Source organism: Antechinus flavipes, chromosome 5, assembly GCF_016432865.1.
Source record: "Antechinus flavipes isolate AdamAnt ecotype Samford, QLD, Australia chromosome 5, AdamAnt_v2, whole genome shotgun sequence".
Lineage (NCBI taxonomy): Eukaryota > Metazoa > Chordata > Mammalia > Dasyuromorphia > Dasyuridae > Antechinus > Antechinus flavipes.
Window position 1 is genome coordinate 191,038,269 of NC_067402.1, and position 23,922 is coordinate 191,062,190.

Below are 23,922 nucleotides of genomic sequence, written 5' to 3' on the forward strand. Positions count from 1 at the left end.
TATTCTTTCCATTATTATTTGATATAGATCTGGAAATGCTAGCAATGGCAGTAAGATTAGAAAAAGAAATTAAAAGCATAAAACCAGGTAAGGTTTACAAAACTGTTCCTATTTATGACATGATAGTTTACTTAGAAAAAGTAAAAGAATTATTTAGGAATAATTGAGGCAATAGCTAGGGCAGAGTTTTAGGGTACACAATAAAAGCTCAAAAAGCAATAGCATATAATAATGACAAAATCCAAGAGGCAGTAATAGAAAGGGAAATTCCATTCCAAATAACAAAAAAATGCATAAATTATCTGGGGATCGATCTACTAAAGCACTCCAAGTATTTATATAGATTCAATTACTAAATGTTCCTTAAAAAAATAAAGAACAACTCAAATAGTTAGAAGAATATTCAGTGTTCATGAATGGGCCATGTCACCATGACAAAATTATAATATTACCAAAGTTCATTTATACTTTGAACACTGTATCAGTCAAACTGAAAAAGAGATACCTTCCAGTAACTGATAAAATAGTGACAAAATTCACTTGTGTTAGGGGTTACTTTGAAGCAAGCCCAGATTACCTAACTTGGAGAGCCCTAGGAGAGCTTGCTTGAGCAAGTCCTAACCTCCTGAGACGGAGGTACTCTTTGTCCTCTACCACATGGACAAGTAAGTGTACCTTCTCTGATGGGCTACCCAGCCAGAACGGCTATCTTTAAACTGAGAAGTTTGCTTCTGCTGCTGCTTTTTCTATCTCTTGTTCTTTCTTGCAGACATCTTCTGCTGTTTCCAGAAGGCAGCCCCACAGTATTGGAGCTATTAACTGATCCAGTAAGAGAAAAACTTCACGCCTCTGTCCAAAAAGTTAAGTCTAAGATATTTATTTCTATTCTGTTTGATTTGTCCTGTTTCAGGTGATGCAGTGATTCCCACCAGATCCTCAAGTTTGAGCCATATGACCTTGAAGTCAAGAATCCCAGCAAAGTGGACAGCCAGGAGTGTTAAATCTAACAGGGATCCCTGGTGGAGTGAAAATACCTGGGACTTGAGTTGGAGGTGGGTTTTGGTGCTGGAACAAAGGTTGTCCTCTAAAAACTAAATTAAGGAATGGAACATAATTCTCTCATCCTCCCCAGAGACTGATGTAAAATAAAGGAGGGGCATTATGTCTCCTACATATTGAGAAAGTTTGTATATTTTGTGATTATATTTTTTGAGAATAAGGTATAGTTTTGTAAAATGCCAATTCAGTTGTCAGTGGCTAAATGGACTGGGGTACAAGTACAATCATTGTTAGTACAGGATAGAGCCATTTGCAGAGTCTAGATACTCCAAACCTCCTTAAGAATACCAGAAAACTGTTACATTAAATCTATATGAGGATAAGGATAGTAAGTACTATATTTTGAAGGGAGGGGGAGAACAAAAATATCAGGGGAAATAATGGAAAAGGATAGGAGTGAAGGGAAAATATCATTTCCAGACCTCAAACTACATGATAAGGAATCAAAACCATCTGCTACTGGTTTAAAAAAAAAAAAAAAGTGAAAGGTAGATCTATGGAACAGACTAGATAAGAGAAAATCAAGAATAAAGAAATCTGATAAAACAAGTTTTTTTAATTGCTTAGAAAAATCAGAAAAAAAATCTGGCAGAAATTAGGCTTAGGCCAACACTTTATATCAAATTACTCATAGACTCTAAATGAATCCATGCCTTTTACATTAAAATCATATTTAAAAAAAATACAGGTTAGAGATAAGAATTTTAACCAAACAAGGGATAAGAGGTAGTTATAATGATTAAGTGATTATTTTATCTATGTCAAATTGAAAAGCTTCTGAAAAAATACTCAGATTCAAATTTTTATCTATGGATATATCCTAGCTTTTCAGATTAGCTAGCTGTCACCTAAGGCAATGCTTCTTAAACTGTGGCTCACAACCCCATATCAACAATGTAACTAAATGTGGAGATTAAGAAAAATTTGACAACAGTAAAAGGTATCAAATATTCCACCAAGATTTAATTCTTTATGTAAAAATAAACAAGTACATCCATCCCAGTATACAAATTTGTTTTTGTCTTGAATAAAAGTTAAAATTATATGTATAGCAAAGAATTATTTAAATAATTTTCTTATTTATTATCAATAAATGTTTGATTTGCATACCTATTTTACATACCTGGGGCTGCAATTTCTCAGGAAAAAAGGGGTGACAAGTGGAAAAAGTTTAAGAAGCCTGGATTTAGGAAAGAGATGGACTCTCAAACTGGTACATAGGTTTAGTAAGTAGTGATGTTAGTGTCTTAGTAATGATAGCTTTGAGGGACATTATGGGGAAGGAGCAGAGCACAAAACTTCTTTTTATTAAAACTTTTTATTTTCAAAATATATGCAAAGATAGTTTCCAATATTCACCTTTGTAAAAAAAACAAACAAACAAACAAACAAAAAAACAAAACATTGTATTCTAAACTTTTTTCTCCCTCTCTTTCCCCCATCCCCTCCCCTTAGGCAGCAAGTAATCCAATATATGTTAAATATGTCCAATTATTCTATACATATTTCCACAATTATCCTGTATTAAAAAAAATCAAATCAAAAAGGGGAAAAACGAGAAAGAAAACAAAAAGCAACCAAACAACAAAAAAGTAAAAATACTATGTTGTGATCTACAGTCATTTCCCACAGTCCTCTCTCTGAGTGCAGATGGCTCTCTCCATCACTGGTCCATTGGAACTGTCTTGAATCATTTCGCTTTTGAAAAGAACCACATCCATCGCAATTGATCGTCATATAATCTTCTTGTTGCTGCGTACAATGTTCTCTTGCTTCAGATCACTTCACTTAGCATCAGTTCATATAAGTCTTTCCAGGCCTTTCTAAAATCAGCCTACTGATTATTTCTTACAGAACAATAATATTCTATAGCATTCACATACCATAACTTATTCAGCCATTTTCCAACTAATGGGCATCTACTTGGTTTCTAATTCCTTGTCATTACATTAAAACTTTTTATTTTCAAAATATATGCAAAGATAGTTTCCAACATTCACCTTTGTAAAAAACAAACAAACAAACAAACAAACAAAAAAACAAAACATTGTATTCTAAACTTTTTTCTCCCTCTCTTTCCCCCATCCCCTCCCCTTAGGCAGCAAGTAATCCAATATATGTTAAATATGTTCAATTATTCTATACATATTTCCACAATTATCCTGTATAAAAAAAAATCAAATCAAAAAGGGGAAAAACGAGAAAGAAAACAAAAAGCAACCAAACAACAAAAAAGTAAAAATACTTTAAAAAAAAAAAAAGGGCTGCTGCAAACATGTTTGCACATGTCAGTCCTTTTCCTTCTTTCATTATCCACAAAAATTTTCATATACAGATTTATATAATGTGGTCCTTGAAGCAGCCAGAGACAACACAATAGTATTGGCTGAAATGAAGTAGATTACCGAAAAAAGAAAGGAAGGTACAAAAAGGAGGGAAGGCATCTGAGATAAGTTTTGGTCTTAACAATTTTAATTCTAGGTGGTCCTTGAAATAAATAAGTTTTTCTTTTTCCTCTTACTAAATTCTTGGAATGTTCTCCTATTGTTCCTCACTAATATTAAACTTTTCATGAGGTTCCCATTTTAAAATTTTTATGAATACTTGAGGAACCAGGACTTAGGAAAAAAGCTCCAGGACTTAAGTACATAAAGATATTTACCTAATGGAATAGTAAATAGTCTTTGAAACCAACCTAAAGAACTTGTCCAAATTCACCATAATCTAGTTGTACTTTCTCCTAATTTTACCCTTTCCTTTATTCATTATATATTTATTCTCCCTCAGCATCTTTCCTCATCTATTCTCTCCTAAGGTTCTTCTATCCTCTCTTCTCTAATTCCACACCATTAGGGTGTGTTCAAAGAAGACTAGTACCTCTTGAGTAAAGCCTTCAAGGCTTTAAAGGGCTGTTTTCCATCTTTGGTGTCCACCTGTTCCACCTAACTATGACCAGTGGCTCCAAGATGCATGTACAATGGCCACACCATAGTAAACCATTTTAGCAGATGAGCTAAACCAGGTTGAGAGTAACTAAAGAATCTCAAACCCTACAGTGAGTTAGGGAGGGGTGTCTATTGCAGCACATAAAGACTTCCCCTAGTGGAACAGGTGGATGAAAACAATGTGTTTCAATGGCCATGAAGACAGATGAGGCAGGTGTTGTGAAGCAGTCAAAACTTGGTTAGACATTGAAGACACCAAAATCATCTACTGCATTTTGAGCCATCACTAATCATCTTGACTCTGTCCTGCCACTGGACAGTGGAGGCTTTAAAAGAGAGAGTGAGGCTTACAACTTAGGGCAACTCTACTTCACTTAAATCCAATTTACACAGAAATCAAAAGACATCACCATATCATTTCTACCTATCTCAAAGCTATGTGGCAATAGACAAGTGATCAAGCAGCAGGAAGCCCAGGCCATAGGGTCATCTCATTGGAAGCAACAGTGGGATTCAGCAGCTCCCTGGGTGTCTGAGCAGCCTTTTAAGGATCAGACTGCTCTTTTCCATGTGTGAGGAAAGGGCTAGAAAAGGTGCCCTAAAAATTGTCTGTTACCCAAACTTGGTCTGATTACTGTAGCATGCGGAGAATCCACTCTGCACTAAAAAAATGTATAAAAGTTTCTGAAAAGCTGATTCCTCTCACCATTGGTACATGGAATGTGCATACATTTATAAACACAAAATCTAGTAGACCTGAAAGAAAAACAGTTCTTATTGCAAAGGAACTCAACAGGTACCGCATCCAAATAGCAGCCCTAAGTGAAACAAGGCTGTACTGAAGGAGGAGCGAGATACATGGTTTTTCTGGAGTGTCCACAGTGAAAGAGAACTCTGTAAAGCTGGTATAGTTTTTGCAATCAAAATGAATCTAATAAACAAATTTACATGCTTGTAAGGAGTGAATGACATGACAATACGATTGCCACTTGCATGAAAAGGCCATTCCACCATCATCATTGCCTATGCCCCCACAATGATGAACCCTGATTAGGTCAAAGAAAAAATTTATAAGGTCTTTGTCATAAATATGCCCAAAAAAGTTGTAAACAATAAAAGTTACAGGTCATTTACTAGTGAAGACTTGTGCATTTCATGACTTTCTCATCACCAACACTGTATTCCATTTACCTAAACACAATAAAACTTCATGGATGCACCCCAAAGCAAACACTGTCATTTAACAGACTATGTGATTGTAAGAAGAGACATACAGGATGTAAGAGTGACTAAGGCAATGTGTGGTACAATGCTGAACTAATCATAGACTTATCTTCTCCAAGCTAAATATTCACATTCAAGCAAAGTGGCAGCCCTGAAGCAAAAAGACTACTGGAAGAATTAATGTCAAAAGATTAGAGTGCTTATCTGAGAGGGAAGAGTTTGTTGCCAACTTGGAAGGTAAGTTGGGGCAGAACACAGTTAGCAACAATGGAGCAAAAAAGGAATGGGCAGCTTTCAGAGATTTGGTGTATAGCACTGCATTTGCTCATCTGAGTCAGAACACTTGCAAACCTCAAAACTGGTTTGATGAAAATGATGAAGAAATTCAGAAGCTTCTAAATGAAAAAATGAGAACTCCACAGAGTGTAACAGCAGGATAATTCATCTATCTTTAAGAAGGTAGCATTCAATTCCATCAAAAGTAAAGTACAATCAAAACCTTGAGAGATGCAAGATTCTTTACTCAGTAAGAGAGCAGATGAAATTCAGTTTTATGCTGACAATAACAATCCAAATCATTTTTATGATGCAATGAAGGCTATTTATGGGCCAAAGACAACTATGTGTGTTGATGAAGCCACATTGATCAATGATAAGGACAAATCCTGGAGAGATGAGCTGAACATTTCCATAGTATTCTCAACAGACCATCATCAACCAATGCTGAAACTACTGACCATTTACCTCAAGTTGAAATCAATCACTCCCTAGCTGAAGCTCCAGTTGAATTAGAGGTTTTTGAATGGCATTAGCCTACTTTTGTGTAGTAAAGCATCAGGTACTGATTCTATTCCAGCTACAAGGTAGAGGATCCATTGCTTATACAAAAGCTGACCAAAATTTTCAAGATTATATGGCAAGAGGAAGTTATGACCCAGGAGTTCAAGGATGCCTCCATTATCCATCTTCAAAAAAGTAAAGGGAATAGATTGTCCTGTGTTAAGGACCATGCCTAGGTAAAAGAGCAAGTCAGTTCTCTGAGAGCCTCCATAGCTTTGAATCATAACATCCAAGGAGTTGCAAAGCAGCCTTTACTGACACAGGTATTGCTTGTGGACTAAGAATGAAATAAATTGGAGGCAGAGGAAAGAAGAGAGAGGTCAGACAACACAACTGTCTCTCAGTCTCCTTCTATCATCATCATCCACTTACATGAAGAGATCCATTCTTCAGGTCTGTTTCCAGCAGCCACTGGCAGGTGGCTCCCGTATCACAACAGTCCTGTGACAATCACAGGGGCTTCTCTCTCTTAGGAATTGCTGGCAAGATTCTTTCCAGGGTCCTCCATAATAGGCTGGCTCTACACCTAGAAAAAGGCTATCTACCTGAATGCCAGTGTGGTTTCAGAAGGGGCTGAGGAACTGTCAATACGGTGTTTACTGCCCAACAATTCCAGGAAAAACTCTGGGAGCAGAACAGAGCTCTGTACACAGCATTTGTAGATCTGATCAAGGCTTTTGATAGTTAGTCCTGAGGACTTAGGGGAAATTATGTCAAAATTCAGTTGTCCAGAAAAATTCATCAGTATAATGTGTCAATTTCGTGAGCGCATGCTTGTACAGATTCTGGACAAAGGGCGATCTTTGGAGCTTTCCTAGTCACCAATGGAGTGAAACAAATCTCTGTGCTCGCGTCCATGTTTTTAAGCATGTTGTTTTCAGTCATGTTGTCAAATGCCTTCAATGAGGATAAATAAGGAATCAAAGTCAGCTACCATACTGATAGTACATTCTTCAACTTAAAAAGGCTACAAGCCAAAACTAAAGTGGAGGGAGTGTTGGTGCATGATTTTTTTTGTCTACAGATGATTGTGCACTCAGTGCAACCTCTGAAACTGGGACACAACAAAGTATGGATCAATTCTCTGCTGCTTGTGCTAATTCTGGTCTAACATTTTAACACTAAGAAAACACAAGTTCTCCATTAGCCAGTCCCACACTACCCATATGTGGAACCATCAGTTATAGTAAATAGTAAAGTTTCGAATGGTGTGGATAAGTTCACTTCCTTAGCAGTATTCCTTCCAGGGATGTCGACATTGATAATGAAATTAATACATGCATTGCCAGAGCTAGCTCAGTGTTTGGGAGGCTCCAAAAGAAAATGTGGGAGAGGAGAGGTATTAGACTGACTATCAAACTGAAGGGCTACAGAGCCATTATGATGACCTCATTGTTGTACACTTGTGAAACTGGACAGTCTACCAGTATCATGCCAGGAAATTGAATCACTTCCATTTGAATTGTCTTGGAAAATTCTGAAGATCACCTGGTAGGATAAGATACTAGACAATGAGGTCCTTTCTTGAACTAAACATTCCAAATGCCAAACATTCCAATTCTAATGCAGAAAGCACAACTCCTCTGTGCTAGCCGCATAGTAGCCAAATGTATACTTGCCCCCAAAAAAATATTTTATGGAGAATTCACATAGAACAAGTACTCATAAGATGGTCAGAAAAAGTGATACAAAGACACTCTCAAGGTATCTCTTAAGAACTTTAGAATCAATTGTATAACATGGGAGACACTGGCACAGGACTACCCAGCATGGCGTGTTCTCATCAGAGAAGGTGCTGTGATCTATGAGCAAAGTAGAATTGAATTAATCCAAAAGAAACATGAAATGTGCAAAATTAGAGAAGCTACCCCAAATGTTCACATGAACATTTGTGTCTGAACTGTGGAAGAGCATTCCAAGCTTGTCTTAGTCTGATGAACCATAGTAGGATACACTGTAACTCAACTCTAACATAATAATATCATTTTGGTCCTCATCCCTCCCCATCTCTAGGCTTATCCAAATCCTATCACTTCTTCAAAGATCAGTTCAATTTCCATAATCTCATGAAATGTTTGCTGCCTACTTTATCCCTTCATCCCTTCATTATTCTTTATCTTCTCTCCTATAATGCTTTGCCAAATAATTTATCATTTAATTATATACTAGCTTATACTGTTGTTCTAATTGTCACATGCATTAATTTTGTTTCTCCAGCAAGATTATAAATTCCTCCATTGCCTGTCTCATGTTTCATACTTCTCTTATATTCCCCTAATGCAAATAATCCTAAATAGAGCAGTCTATTGTGTTAAAGATCAAACTGGAAAGATCCTATATGTACAAAATTGTGTGTCTAATGATGAAACACCCTAACTTGCTGGTTGTATTTTGTGCATCTAATTCTGTTTTTTTTAAATCTGATGGATTGGAGGTGCAAATAAGATATATTTTTTGTGTACAGTTTTTGAGAGAATTTGTTTTTCTGGACTATGGACATTTGTTGCAAGAAATTTATTTTTCTCTTTTCTTTTTCAATGGGGGTAGGATTGGAAGGAGAGAAAATAGAAACAATTTCAAAACAGAGAATGGAGGTCTCGCTAGATAAAGAATGTTACATACACTTATGCATATACAAGAGATTAATATGTTGTCAAGTATTTTTATTGTTTGACTTCATAAAAAGATACCTCTCACAGAATAAGAGTAATATGTAAATGTTTCTAATGGAAAAACAAAATATGTCAGTAAAGAATCATAAAGATCATCATTTTATGGATGGAGAAACTGATTCACATCTGTAAAGTGGCTTCCCCAATATTACACAGCAAATTGTCCAATCTCCTGGCTCCTAGAACAAATACCCTTTCCAGCACACCATACTATATTTACAAATGGAAACTTTCTCGAAGGAATATGCTGTTCTCACCAGCAATAAAGATGAACAAAGTTTTAAAGAAACAACTAAAGAAACAAAGTTAACATATTCCCAATATACATCCCAAGACCACCCACTCCTTCATTGGAAAACCCTTCTATTTTTTCTTCTAGCAAATCAAAATCTCTGAATGCAGAGATCTTTTCTCATATAAAGCCAAATAGAACATGCTAATAAGCTATCTTCCAAATAAGCATTTGGAAAGCAGCCATGCTTAATACATGAAAACAACTATCCTGTCCCTCCTACTCTGGTGAATGCAGCTCCACCCACAAGCTTCGAGGGAAAAATTCAATGGCTCCCTTGGGGAGAAGGTCATTTTGTCCCAGCTGTTCTGAGTTTGGGTCCAGGGGGAAATGGGACCTGGCAGCCACATAAAGTTTGGGACACAAACAAGAAAAGCAGAAGAGCAGTTGAGAGTATTGAGAAACAGGGTAGAGACTATTTAATGGAGTGGAAAATCATTTGGGATCGCCCTCAGGTGGTCAGCATCATCGTGGGACAGCAACAACTCAACTGAAGTAAAGGTCTGATTGGTAGCAAATCCCACCTCCTCTCCCCAATCCTACCTCACACACTGCACAGTGGACATTTTTTCCTTGCTTTTTTCCTTCCCTCTCTTATCTTTACAGGGTGCTGGGGGGAGGGGGGGAGAGAGAAACACAAGTATGTCCTGTTTTGTTATCTACCACATCAATGCTAAAAACTGCTGCTGGTTGTTTTTTTGAACATCTAATTCTCTTTTTATAAATTAGTTTATCCTCATTATCTGTTGGCATGAGAAATGCATAAGAAATATCCCTCAGATATTTTGGATTTCACAAACTATTTATTCCATAATGTTAGAATTCTAAGTTAAGACTTCCCTGGAGTCTATTTAAGTCAAAGTTTAGCTTTGTGAATGATAAAATAAATTCTCTTAACCAGAACTCTAAAACTTAAATGTGACATTCAATTGGATTTCCCCTGAAAGCTTGAACCATTAGAGCATGATGCTTTTGAGGAAGTGAGCTCAGGTGAGGAGTCTAATTAAATTGAGGCTGCCACAGACTTTCAGACTGTACAGTCACATCAAATGTTAAATAACCATTCCCAGATCCTTCAGCTTATGTTCAGTCTGTCCAGCTCTTGTGACTCTATAAACCTTAGCATCACAATACCATTCATGGGGCAGCTAGATGGGGCAGTGGGTAGAGCATCGGTTGTGTAGGCTAGAGGATCTGAGTTCAAATCTGGCCTCAGGTAGTTACTACTTACTAGTTGTATTTATATCTGATCTTAGAGACAGACAAGTCACTAAGCTCTAATTGCCTTCACACACAAAAAAATCAATATTGTCCATGAGGTTTTCTTAGCAAAGGTATTGGTCATTTCCTTCTCCAGTGGATTAAGGCAAATGGGAGTTAAATTATTTGCCCAAAGTCACACAGCTGGTAAGTGTCTGGTGCTAGACTTGAACTCAAAAATTCCTGACTACAGGCTCACTCTATCCAATGAGCTCTCTACCTTACTTCAACTTACCCTTATGTAACAAGATTTGGTGCATACCCAGACTACCTGAAATGGAGTTATTTATGTGGAAGGTACAGAAACCTGTTTCTCTTATACAAGAGACTTGCAGTATGCATGGACATTATTAGCCTACCATGTGGTGAGGAGTACCCCCTTACTGTTGGCTGTGTAGCCAGAACTGGATTCATTTTTAAAACTTCCTGACAGAGACAGTCTCTCTCTTTTCTAACTTCATCCAGCCTAAATGAATGGTTTACTTAGATGATCCCTATAATTCTTTTTTTTTTAAGTTTTACTGATATATTTTGTTTTTCTATTATAAACATTTACAGATTACTCTTATTCTGTGAGAGGTATCCTTTTATGAAATCAAATAATAAAACAAATCTGACCACACAGTGACCTCAGGTAAAAGTGTATGCAACATTTATGTTTAGCAAGACCCTCCATTCTCTGCTTTGAAATTGTTTCTTTTTTCTCTCCTTCCATCCCACCCCCTCTAAGAAGGAAAGAGAAGAAAAAAACAAATTTATTGCAGTAAATGTGCATAGTCTAGAAAAACAAATTCTCTCAAAAACTGCACAAAAATATATCTTATTTTCCCCCTCTTCTTAGGTCACATGTCTGAGAAACGGACCTGAAGTTTGAATGCAGTTTTTTTTTTCTTTTTCAGGTCTAGTTTTAGGGAACAGAATCACTCACTTAGGAACTTGAGCCCCAGAGTGTCAAATGGAACTTAGAATTCCAGGCCAGATATTGCAACCAGCCCAGAAGAAAAGTTCTGAGTAGCCAGGGTCCCAGGATGTAAGAGAAAGTCAGCGGAGTTGTTGGACTTGGAATGTGTGAGGATTAATGCTATATAAGATCTAAGCTAAACTGTGAACCTAATTCCCCCACCACTCTCCAGAGACCAAGTTGGTACAAAAGGATTATTTCCTCAAGGTGTAAAGGAAAATGTATGTTTGCTCTTGCTGCATCTTTGAAAGAAATATTCCATTTTCAAAGCTATTATGTTAGGTAAATAAAACTGGGGTACTTGGACCCCTAAAATTGAAGAGGAAATATCATTAGTGGAAGACTGAGCTAATGGAAGAGATGACCTTCTTGATCTCCTAAGGGTACTGGAAAATCCTGGAGGAGTTGTAAAATATAATAATCTGGCATTTAAACAGTAGAGTCAGAACTCACCTATTGTTACACTTACAAGATATGCACTCAAGACGTTTTATCATCATGGCTACTTACTTTAAACTATTGATTATTTATATCATTCAGTAAATGCAATTTTAGCACAATTTTATGTGCAATAGCCAGGATATTATTCAATTATGTATATATCTTATTTTCTAAGCTCAATTTTTAGATTCAAGAGGGTAGAAGCTAAGTGTTATATTCCTTTTATATTCCTCCAAAGTTCCTAGTACAGGACTGAGCATTTAAAAGACATTAAAAACAATACTGATTGAATAGAATTAACTCACCTAACTTAACCTAAGTTTAAATCATGTTACACTCACTCTGCTTTGGGATTTTATGTCTCACCACTACCCTCGTTATTTTTATTCATCATGTCACCTAAGAGAATAGTCGTTCTAAAGAAAGTGAGAAAACTTGAGAAACAGGAAGCAGATGCTTTAATAAAGAAAATCAAGACACTGAATAAGTTTCATGCTGTTATCCAACCAAGGGTATCAAACTTGCAGCCAGGCATAAAAGTCCAAGTTTCGGCCTAAATAAAACTAAAATATAATTGGAAAATGCTTAACAAAAGAAATAAAAATAAAGTAAAATTTAAATATTAATTATTGATGTTCTAAGTCAATACACAATTAACAGGGATCTGTTTTATCTAAGGGAACAGTCTTGGTTATATGAATGTTCATTTCATTAATGTATTACCATAAAGTGGATTCACCTGACAAGTATACCCTAGATTCAAAGTTCTCTGTAGATCTTCATCCACACAAAATCAAAGCTCATGAGCCCTACCAACATGTTTACCTTTACTAGTCAGCCAGAAGACAAAAAACAAAGGCAATATGAAATAGCATCATGGAAATAAAAACATGTCCTAAAGCACAATTTCCCCCAAATACACTCACCATTTGTGAGAACAGAACACACATAGAACAAGAGTAGAGATGTCCACACATTGGCATTCATATATTGAACACATGTGGCCAAAACACATATATATAGAGTCAACACATGTCTACAATACTGCAGAGCTGCCAGTGCCTTCTGGCACTGATATTATGTTGGGCCAGCCCGGCCTGTTAGTCTCTGGCAGACCTTGCTCCCGACTGGTCTTACTTGGCTGCTGCTCAATATATCTCTACTGGTCCCATGATTCTTGTTGGTTCTGAACTGCCAGCTAAGGATTCTTATTTAATTTACCCCCAGTGGTACGTGTGTCTAAAATATAGTACTATTAGAACTCAAAATGTTTTGTGCCTACTTTGAAAAAGCTCAAATGCTAAGCAGAAGTAGCAAGATTGTCTGTCTCCAGCTTCACTCCCTTTCTGGCCTTACATATGTAATTTGTGGCAAAATAATTCTTTTCAAGGTTTGAACATACTCATCAGGGAGAGGGACCATGGACAGAATGTTGGACCTTAAATCAGGAAAACTGAAGTCTCAGATCTTTACAAGCTGTGTGGCTGGACAAGTGACTTAATCTCTATCTCAGTTTTTTCATCTGTAAAATAGATATGATAATAGCATCTACTTTTCCCAGTTGCTATGAGGATCAAATGAGATATTTGCAAATCTTAAAGCATCGTATAAACACTTGCTACCATTATCATTATTAGCAATTATTCTAGTACTATAACCATGTTCTGAATTGCAACCTTGAGAAGCTAGCCAGCTTTGTATTCAAAACTATTCATGATAATGGCCCTCACCCACTAAGTATCCCCCTTTTTAAATAAGTAGGATTTATCAGAACTCAAAATGCAATGAGAACAAGAATGTTTGACTTTAAAAATTAAAATATTGTGATATCAAGACTCCTCAAGTAATAGATCACACCAACCATGGCTCTCATTTATATATCAGCAGCAAAAAATGGGACCTAAGCTTCATGAATGGAATGCTGGAATGAAGCTGAAGAATCTAGTTCTTCCTGCTATAGATAAGAAAATTGAACCAAGTGACTTATTCAAGTAAGTGGCAGGCAGAACCTTTCTTTGAACCTCTGACTCCAAATCTAGAGCTTTTTTCATTGCAACAAGTTTTTTTTTTCCCCTCTCATTTCTTAAGAATGTAACTTCACAAAATGTGCCCTATATATATATATATATGGAAAAATCTTGATCTTCACCCCTGACCTGATACAGTGGAAAGAAAATGAGTTCTAGAGATGGAGGATCTGAACTGAAACCCTCTCAGATGCTTTCCACTTTCACAACCATAAGCAGGCAACTTTGATATTCAATTTCACTAAAGCTAAGCCTTTTGAACTAAAGTGTCCTCTGGGTTGATATGATAAAAGAGGAAAATTAGTTTGTGACTTGCATTGTGAGTCTGCCTTGAACCTACAGTGTTTCTCAGAGGTTCATATTTGAGAGAGCTCAGGATTATATGTTTCTGATTTATCCTACCATGAGGTTGTAAACTCAATGAGGGTAGTGACTGTATCTTATCTGAATTTTGTATTATTCCCCAGAACTTAACATAGTATTCCACACAGAATAGGTGCTTAATAATTGCTTCCAAAGATAGATTAAAATCTTACATTCAAATTCAAAAAATATACTTTTTAGTCTACTTAGAAATGGTAGAAGAGGTATGGATAAAGAGCAATTTACATGGAAAAAAATATATCAGTTAGCATTAATGGACTAAGCTTAATACATGTCATCAGTGAAATATGGCAACCTCTACCTAAAGTTAACAGGACTGGGGAGATAATAGGTCTACTGGACTCTGCCCTGATCAGAAAGGATGTTAACATATAGAAGGAATCCAGAGCAAAACAGACAAGGTGATAATGGGTCTAGGAGGATGCCATATGAGGAATGCAATTGTAGAAGAGAAGATTTAGGAGGAAGCTTCAAGTACTTTAAAGGGTTGTTATGGGAAAAGGGAATCAAGATTTATTCTGCTTGGCTCTAGAGTGCAGAATTAAATACAAGAGGCAGAAACTATAAAAAGGCAGATTAAGGTTTTATATAGGGATTATAGAATTAGAGTTGGGAGGGACTTCAAAAATCACATGATTCAACCTTTTCATTTTACATAGAAGGAAACTGAGGCACAAAGATGCTAAATGATTTGTCCAAAAGCACAAAAGCAATATAAGAACTAGAGTGAGGATATGAACTTAAATATTCTGAATATCCTGACATTAGTTTTATCTCTCTAGTTTTTCCAAGCCTGTAAAGAGAGACTTCTTATGGCCTAGAGGAAGACAGAGGAGATATTATCTCCTTTCCAAGTGCAGTAAACCAGACTGTGTCCATCATGTCACCTTGCTTGGATAGCCTAAAACTCCCCCTCACCCCTGCAATTAGCACAGATATTTTCTCTGAAAGCTCTAGGGAAAAGGAGAGTTCAGGCCACTTGGAGAGCTTTCCAACCACAGAGGTTTTGCAAGCCAGTTCTATTCTTCATTTGGATTAGTTACAGTATAAGCTCATTCTGAGCAGAATATAACAGATAGGAGGTAAAGAAAGAGTCTGCTCTCTCCATGACTTAGAAACAAACATTCCCAAGCATGCAGTGAATAAAGCTAAAGCCCAGAATGAGAACTAAAAGAATTTTTTTTTTTACTATGTTCTGAGCAAAAAGATAAACAAGAGGAAAAAGTCTCAGTGCTTAGGAGATGGTGTTATGTAAACAGATGACTGAGAGAAAGCAGAACTATTCTGTTCACATTTTGCTATAGAAGTCTCCACCAAACTAAAAAGTATAAAATAAATATTGTTTTTATTCCTTTTTTTCTCAATAGTATTTTATTTTTCCAATTATATGTAAAGATAGTTCTCAACAATCATTTTTGTAAAATTTTGAGTTTCAAATTTTTCTTCCTCATTCCCTTACCTTCCCAATCCCCAAGATGGCAAGAAATCCAATACAGGTTATACATATACAATCATTTTAAACATATTTCCATATTAGCCATATAAAACAAATATTAAAAAAGAATTATAGTTTAAGACAGAAGATATTAAAAGAGCAACTAAGTATCCATTTGCTCAACACTTATCAAGTAACTACTTTGTGTGCAATTACAGTGCTAGGCATGGTAGCCATATAAATGAAATATTTTTAAAAGAAAAACATCAAATTAATTTCACTTCCTTTATATATAACTGCTAAATTGGCAGATCTGAAGAATAATAGTAGTATGTTTTCAAGGAGGACTAGCACCTCTGGTGTGAGGGCTTATTAAGTCTTTTACAGAATTGTTTCATCTACCTTTGGTGTTCACCTGCCACCCAATTCCTTTTTGTAATTTAATATTTTTCCCCAATTAAAAGTAAAAATAATTTTAACATCCTTTGGTCAAATTTTGAACTACATATTTTTTCCTTCCTTCCATTTCCTTTTCTCATGAAAAAGCAAGTAATTTATAGATTATACATGTGTAGTCATGCAAAATACATTTCCATGTAAGTCATACTATGAAAGAAAACATAGACAAAAAATAAAAAACAAGAAAAATTTAAAAGTAAAGCAAAAGTATCTTCAAATTTCATTCAGGCTCCACCAGTTTTTTCCTCTGGAGATGGACAACACATCATAAGTCCTTTAGAATTGCCTTAGATCATTATACTGCTGAAAATAGTTAATTCACAGTAGATCATCATACAATATTTACTATTGTTACTATGTTCTCCTGATTCTGTTCATTTCACTTTGTATCATTTCATGTAAATCTTTCCAGGTTTTTCTAAGAGCATCCTGCTCATTTTTTTTTTATAGTACATTCTATTCTATTACAGTCCTATACAACTTGTTCAGCCATTCCCCAACTGATGGTCATCCCCTTAATTTCCAATTCCTTGCCATGAGAAAAGAAAAAAGAGCTATAAATACTTTTGTACATATAGGTCTTTTTCCTTTTTTTGTTCTTGTTATTTCTTTGGGATACAAACATAATAATGGTCTTGCTTGGTCGAGGGGTATACATGGTTTTCTAGTCCATTGAGCATAGCTTCAAATTGCTCTCCAGAATAGTTGAATGTTACAACTTTACCCAGTGCATTAGTGTTTTAATTTTCCCATGTCCCCTCCAACATTTGTCTTTTTCCTTTTTTGCACATTAGCCAATCTGATAGGTGTATGATAGTTTCTCTAATCAATAGTTGATTGAGAGCATTTTTTCATATGACTATATAGTTTCAATTACTTTTTCTGAAAACCGCCTGTTCATGTGCTTTGGTTATTTGTCAATTGAGAAGTGGCTGTTATTTCTATAAATTTTATTCCATTTCCATAAATTTATAAATGAGGTCCTTATCAGAGAAACTTGCTGTAATTTTTTTTCACAGTAATGATTACCAACTATGTAATTACCAACTATTTCCCTCTATCCTATTTTACCCATTTATCTTACTCTTTCTCCTTTCACCCTGTCCATTATCAAAAGTGTTTGCTTACACCAACACTAAAACCAACTGGCTGTGTATGTTATTGGCTCTTTGAACCTATTCCAATGAAAATTCATATGCTTCCTCCCTTCTTTCCCCCCTATTTTCCTCTTCACATAACTTCTCTTTTGTTTTTTTTTTATGTCAGATAATTTACCCTATTCTACCTCCTCTCTCTCTTTCTCTGTTTCTCAATGCATGCTTCTTTCCCATTTCTTAATTTTATTTTTTAAGATAATCATCCTGTCATATTTAATTCAAAATTATAGTTTCTACCTAGGTATTTCACTTCTAACTGCTTTAATAATGATAAAGTTTTTAGAAGTTACAAATATAATCTTCCCATTTAGAAAGGGAAACAGTTTAATCTTATTGAATTCATTATTTCTCTTTCCCATCTACTATTTTACAATTCTCTTCAGTCTCAGATCTGAAACTCAAATTTTCTATTCAGCTCTAGTCATGCTGGATAGTCCTCTATTTCATATACTCAGTTTTGCTGAATAGATGATTCTTGGTTGTAATCCCAGCTCTTTTGCATCCAGAATATCATATTCCAAGCCCTCTCCTCCTTTAATGTAGAAACTGCTAAATCTTGTGTTATTCTAACTATGGTTCCATAATATTTGAATTGTTTTTTTTTTTGGCAGCTTAAAAATTTGGTTACAATAGTCCTAGGAATTTTCATTTTGGGATCTCTTTCAGGAAATGATCACTGAATTTTTTTTAATTCCTATTTTGCTTCTGGTTCTTAGAAAAGGGCAGTTTTCCTTGATAATTTCTTGCACAATGATATCTAGACTTTTTTTTGATCATAGTTTTCAGATAACCCAATAAATCTTAAATTGTTTCTTCTGCATCTATTTTTCAGGTCAGTTGTTTTTCCAATGAGATATTTCACATTTTCTTCTATTTTTCCTTGTTTTGATTTTATTTTACTGTTTCTTTATGTCCCATAAAGTCATTAGCCTCCACTCACTAAATTCTACTTTTTATTATTTTCATCAGTGAAATGTTGTACCTCCTTATACATTTAGCCAATTGTATTTTTTAGAGTTCTCTTCTTCAGTGGATTTTTATACTATATTTTTCATTTGGTCAACTCTGATTCTTAAGGAGCTTTTCTCTGCGGTGAATTTTTGTACATATTTTTTCCTATTTGAGCAATTCTGCTTTTCAAGATTTTCTTTTTTCAATGGATTTTGATGCCTTTTTTACCATTTGGTCTATTCTGTTTTTTAAGGTGTCAATTTCTTCAGCATTTTTATACCTCCTTTACCAAACTATTGACTCTTATTTTCCCCATTATTTTCTTGTATCACTCTCATTACTTTTCTCTCTACTTCTTTTATTTAATTTTTAAAATCCTTAAAAGCTCCTCCATGACTTAAGACCAATTAGTATTTTCCTTTGAGGCTCTGAATGTAGGAGTTTTGCCTTTGTTGGCTTTTTCTGAGCTGGTGTTTTGATCTTTCCTGTTACCATAATAACTTTTATAGTGAGAACATTTTTCTATTGTTTGCTCATTTTTCTAGCTTTTTACTTGACTTTCAATTTTATTCTAAAGTGGGGTTCTGCTTCTGGAGTGGATGGGTCACCATTCCAAGCTTCTTTAAAGTAATTCTGGGGACCAGTAAATTTTCAGTTCTTCCAAGGTGGTATGATTTAGGAAGATGTGTTTATTAGTCTCCTGAACTGTGGTCTGTGAGCAGCCACTAGAACTCTTTCTCACCCTACTCCTGAGGCCCCAGTCTGTGCTGGCAAGGACCGTATTGGACTGAACCCCATTCTCACCCTGGTGCAATGGACCTTTACTGCCAACCTTCTAGTTATCTTCAGCTGGAATTTTTTTTTCACTCCATCTTTTCTGGAGTTATACTATTCTAGTATATTAATTAATTTGGAGGAGTTTGGAGGAGTTTGGGGGAGAGCTCAGGTAAGAATCTGCCTTTTCTCCCCCATCGGCTCCACTGCTCTGCCACCCAGCTCTTACCTGTGGCATCCTGTGCAATCACTAGTCATTTTGACTTTTATCCTGACTCTGAACTTTGATGACTCTGGAAGACAGAGTGAGGCTGATGACTGTGCAACTCTACCTCACTCAAATCCAATTCATTTACAAGTTGAACAAAATGTATGAACATCTTTATGTCCACAAGGTAATTCATAGTTTCTCATAATAGCCCCATGAAAAAGTAAAAGAAAATATGGGCTAGATAGGTTCCATTCAGGTGAAATCAGAGTTATTCTAACTACCATGCAACAAACAAGAGATCTGAGGAGTAAGGGGGCAAGGGGAGACAGTGGATAGAATGTCACACCTGGAGACATAAAAACCTCACTTGCAATTTTGCCTCAATCACTTAAGCAGATTATTATCCTAAGCAGATAGCTCAATCTTTTCAAGCTTTCCTTATCTCATCAACTTCTAAGATTCCTTCTGACTTGAAATCCATATAACAAGAAAACCAAAAATCAGGAAAGGTTGCCTTGATTCTACTTGGCTATCTTCCCTGCCTCTTTGTGCAGTGTGGAGGAGGTGGGCAGGAGGTCTATGAGGAGGGTGTAGCAGGACTTAGATAGATAGATGGCAGTCTAGCAGCAGTGGTGTGCTATGCTGGATTGATGGGTCATCCCTCTGACCTTTTTGTGGAGGTGGCTTATTCTTCCCCTTGGACGGGGGAATGCCCTCCCTTAGAAATCCAGCCTCCACAGGAAGACAATCCTAGCCATTATTCCTAACTTATTGTTTGGATAGAGGTGGGAGAGACGACAAACTAAGTAGAATCTCTTTACCCTGGGATCTTCTTTTTAAAAATCATTAATTCTGGGTCCCCTGACAGAGATGATTCCCTGGATACTCCACTCCAATACCTCCTCTAAAAACACTTTTACTTCAAAAGGTTCCTAATACAAGGAGTTGACCATTTTTACAGCAGTGGAGATGACAAATAGAGCCTACTGCTCTTTCTAGAAATGTAACACTGAGAAGGATTTCCCAGGCAGCCCCTTCCAGTGGTCCCTGCTTCCAGAGGAAGCCCAGGCAGTCTCTGGTGTGAGCCCCCCTCTCTCTGCAGATGTTTAGGGCTGAAGCCCAGCCCCAGCCACTTCCTCTGGGCTTTCAGTAGCTCTCTCCTCAGCAGCAGTCAGGATGCTGTGGGGCTGAAAGGGCTTCCTTGGTTGCCTGCCATGGTTGGAGTGGCCCCTCAGCTCCTTCCACTTCCATCCCAGATCTGTGAGCCATGGCAACAACTACTAAGATGGCCCTCATGATGTTATGGCTTTCCAAGAAAAGCTGACCTCAAACTTAACAATGTGTGCTTCTGTCAGCCTTTCAGGTCCATGGCAACCAGATCTTTGAAGTGCCCAGAGGAAACCCTGGGTGGAGAGATCCTTTTTCTCCCCCGTGTGCAGTGAAATCAGGCCTCTGAGCTCCATCTGACCTCCTATGCTGCATTTTCATCAGTACCCAATTTGGCCCTTAGACATGTGCTTTCTTATATGGGTCACTTGTTTATTCTATGTTGGGTTTTCCTCTCCAATAGACTCTCAAGGTTCTGTCATAGCAAAGATCCTGATTTCTACTACATCCCCTGAGCTTTCAACTTTCCCAGTCCCAGACAACAGAAGCCATAAAAATGTGAATATTAATCTCCATCCCAGAAGAACCCTTCCTTATTTTCTCCCCTGGAGAAACTTGAAGAAACTTCTGCTACTGAATCTGCCTGATAGCCCACACTCCCTAGTAGATAATATATCTCAGAAATTCTGAGGTCATTTGGCCACCATTACTCATAGTGGCCAAGCCCTGTAAAAGATTCCACTTATCCCCTTCCTCAGCCTTAGGGAGATGGGGAGAGAGCAAGACCAAGGCCTTGATATTTACTATTAGACCTAGAAGAATTTTCTGAGATGGGATCTCTTTGACATCCACACACTCTCTTGCAGATAATTGTGCCTCATCAATTCTGACATCATTTGGCTACCACCAGTGGCCAGACCCTGTAAAAGATTCCCTTGACCTTTTCTTCAATTTTCCTTGGAATAGGCTCTAAGGCCAAGATCCTCACGAATAATATTGAGTCTAGAAGCTTTCTTTTTAAAAAAAAAAAAACATTTTATTTTAAAACATTTGCATAGAGAATTTTTCAACATTCACCCTTACAAAACCTTGTGTTCCAAATTTTTTTCTCCCTCCCTTCTCACTCCCTTCCCTAGATAGCAAGTAATCCAATATATGTTAAACATGTGCAATTCTACAAAAGAAGCTTTCTTAATTCAGATTTGATTGAGATAAATTTCTATTTTTCTTTGAGATCAAAGGAAGACACTGGGAGAGGCTAAGTTTTTAGTCCCCCTGAACAGTCTCTTTCAAGGGGTAGGCAATAAAGGAAAAGCTAGGCCTTCATGCTACTGCTAGGCTTGAAAGTCATTTAGGAAGGAAAAATCCCTGCTTATCTTCTACCTTCAACTCAATAATAATATGGTCTCCATCATTTAGCAAGGATTGTAAGGATTCACTGGCACTTTGGATGATTGGCCACCTGTCCCTTTTATACTTAACCATTCTGTGGGTGCCATAGCAATTCAGTTAGGCTGCCTATTAATGAAATGATTTAAACGAGGAACAGACTTCAGCCAAACTCCCACTAATGAAATAGTGTTGGAAAAAAAAGACTGGGGAGGGGCAGGAATATAGACGCTAATGTGGGAAAAAAATGTGTGCCCCAACTGGCCCTGTCAAAACCCATCCACAATAATAATAATTATGTTAATAATGATGATAACTTAGTTCAATGGAAAAAAGATCTAGTCAAGGTAAGGAGTCAAGGAAAGGATTAGGGGAGCATATTTTTGGTCAGGATGGGAAAAGACTAAAAACCAAAGATGAAAGTAAATGATCAATGAAGTAAGCTCTCACCAATTATTCTTTTTTCAAGTTAATGATTATTTTCAAATTAATAATCAAGCTCACAAAAACTTAGAGGGACAGACTTTGAAGTTTTGCATGTTATTCTCTCATACTGCTATACACTGGTAACCCCTATAATAACATGTATGGCCCTGTACTGAATGTGAAGCCAATGTTGAACCAGTGGTATTCTGACTCAGGTGCTCTCCATACACTGAGCACTCAACATTACAAAATGTTAAGTAATTCCAAAAAATGAAGTAGAAAGCTGCATTAACCAAAACTTCAGCTGAACAATTCGCAAGAAGCACGGGTATATCCAATTATCTTGGGTAGCTTAATTCCTGACCTAGAGATGGTGATTCCACAACACTGATTATAAAGATCATGAGAGGATTGTTAGATATTTAATTCTTTACTGGATCTTCACATAATGTCTGCTAACAGAGGGGATCTTCTAAGATCCTTCTTGGCCCCTCTTTTCTTTTTCCTCTATAATATTTTATCTGATGATCTAGTCTGTTTCCATAGCTTCAATTATCATCTCTAAAGTTCAGCTCTAACCTTTCTTCAGTCTTGCATCTCCAATGTCTTTTATACATCTCAAACTATATGTCCCATAAACATCTTAATCTCAATAGGTTGAAAATTGAACTCATTATCTTTGCCTGTCCCCAACCTCTCCCCTCTTCCAAATTCCCCTACTAACAATATTACTATCCTCCCAGTCACACTACAATTCATCCTCTGCTCTTTTATCAACTTATCCTAAAGGACAGATGTCACTTACCCTCTCCCCATTTAATTACTTCCAGGGGTCCCCTAGCATTTCCAGGACCAAGTATAAAATCCTCTGTTTGACATTCAAAGCTTTTCACAACCTAAGCTCCTCTTACCTTTCCAAGCATCTTATGCTTTACTCCACAATCCCTCAACTTCCCCTTGCTATATAACCAGAGATCCAGATACACTAGCGTCCTTACTGTTGTGGCACAAGACCTTCCATTTTCAGATTCCAGACTTTTTCTTTGACTATCTCCTCAGTCTGGAACATTCTCCCTCCTCATATTCAATTTCTGGCTTCCTTGGCTTCTTTTATATCTCAGCTAAAATCTCCCCTTCTACAATAAGAAGAAACCTTTTCTGATCCCCTTTAATGCTAGTGCCTTCTATCTGTTGATTTTCTCCAACTTATATGCTGTATATATATATATATATATGTATTTTCATGTTATTTCTCCCATTAGACTGAGAACTCCTTGAAAGTGTGAAATTTTTACCTTTCGTTATATCCTTCCACCTTAGCACATAATAGATGCTTAATATTTATTTACTTATTGAAACTGAGAAAAAGACTTATTTTCATTTTGGTTAATCCAATAAGACTAGGTTGTACTTCTGAGCTCCTAATATGAAGCTGACACAGGAAGAGTTAGTTTCTGTACTGTCTTACAGCCACCAGCCAACACAGATCAACTCTAATGAAAACATACCTACTATTCTATGCCCAAATCCACTTAACACCAGATTTTTGAATTATATTACAAGATGTCCTAGGCTTTGGATTGTTCCCAATGTTCCAGGAGCAAGAATAATGTGTAATCTGTGTTCATTTTCATCCAGAACAGAACAACCAAGGAGAACTAATAGAATGTGCTACCTGGCAATGTTGAATGAAAGCATTGGAATTTTAAAAAGTAAATGTTATCATATAAATTGAAGCAGGCAGAAGAAATAAAGGGAAAGAAGGTATAGGGAATCAAAGAGCTTATAAAAGTGTATCTTAAGAAGCAGTTAGCATAAGACAACTTCTGCCAATAAGGATGCAAGTTTATGTTTTCAGTGACAAAAACACCATAGAGAAACAAATTGTAATTTTAAAACATTAAAATA

At 36.5% G+C, this 23,922-nt stretch overlaps 1 long non-coding RNA gene across 2 annotated transcripts; it reads left to right on the forward strand.

Moving 5' to 3' along the window:
* Positions 1–557: 557 nt before the first annotated feature.
* Positions 558–1,183, forward strand: LOC127537946 (uncharacterized). Of its 2 annotated transcripts, XR_007947650.1 has the most exons (3): positions 558–665; positions 770–827; positions 911–1,183. It is a non-coding gene; the product is annotated as an uncharacterized LOC127537946 (long non-coding RNA). The 2 variants fall into 2 exon arrangements; XR_007947649.1 differs by lacking the exon at positions 558–665 and having other exon boundaries at positions 727–827.
* The last annotated feature ends 22,739 nt before the right edge of the window (positions 1,184–23,922 follow it).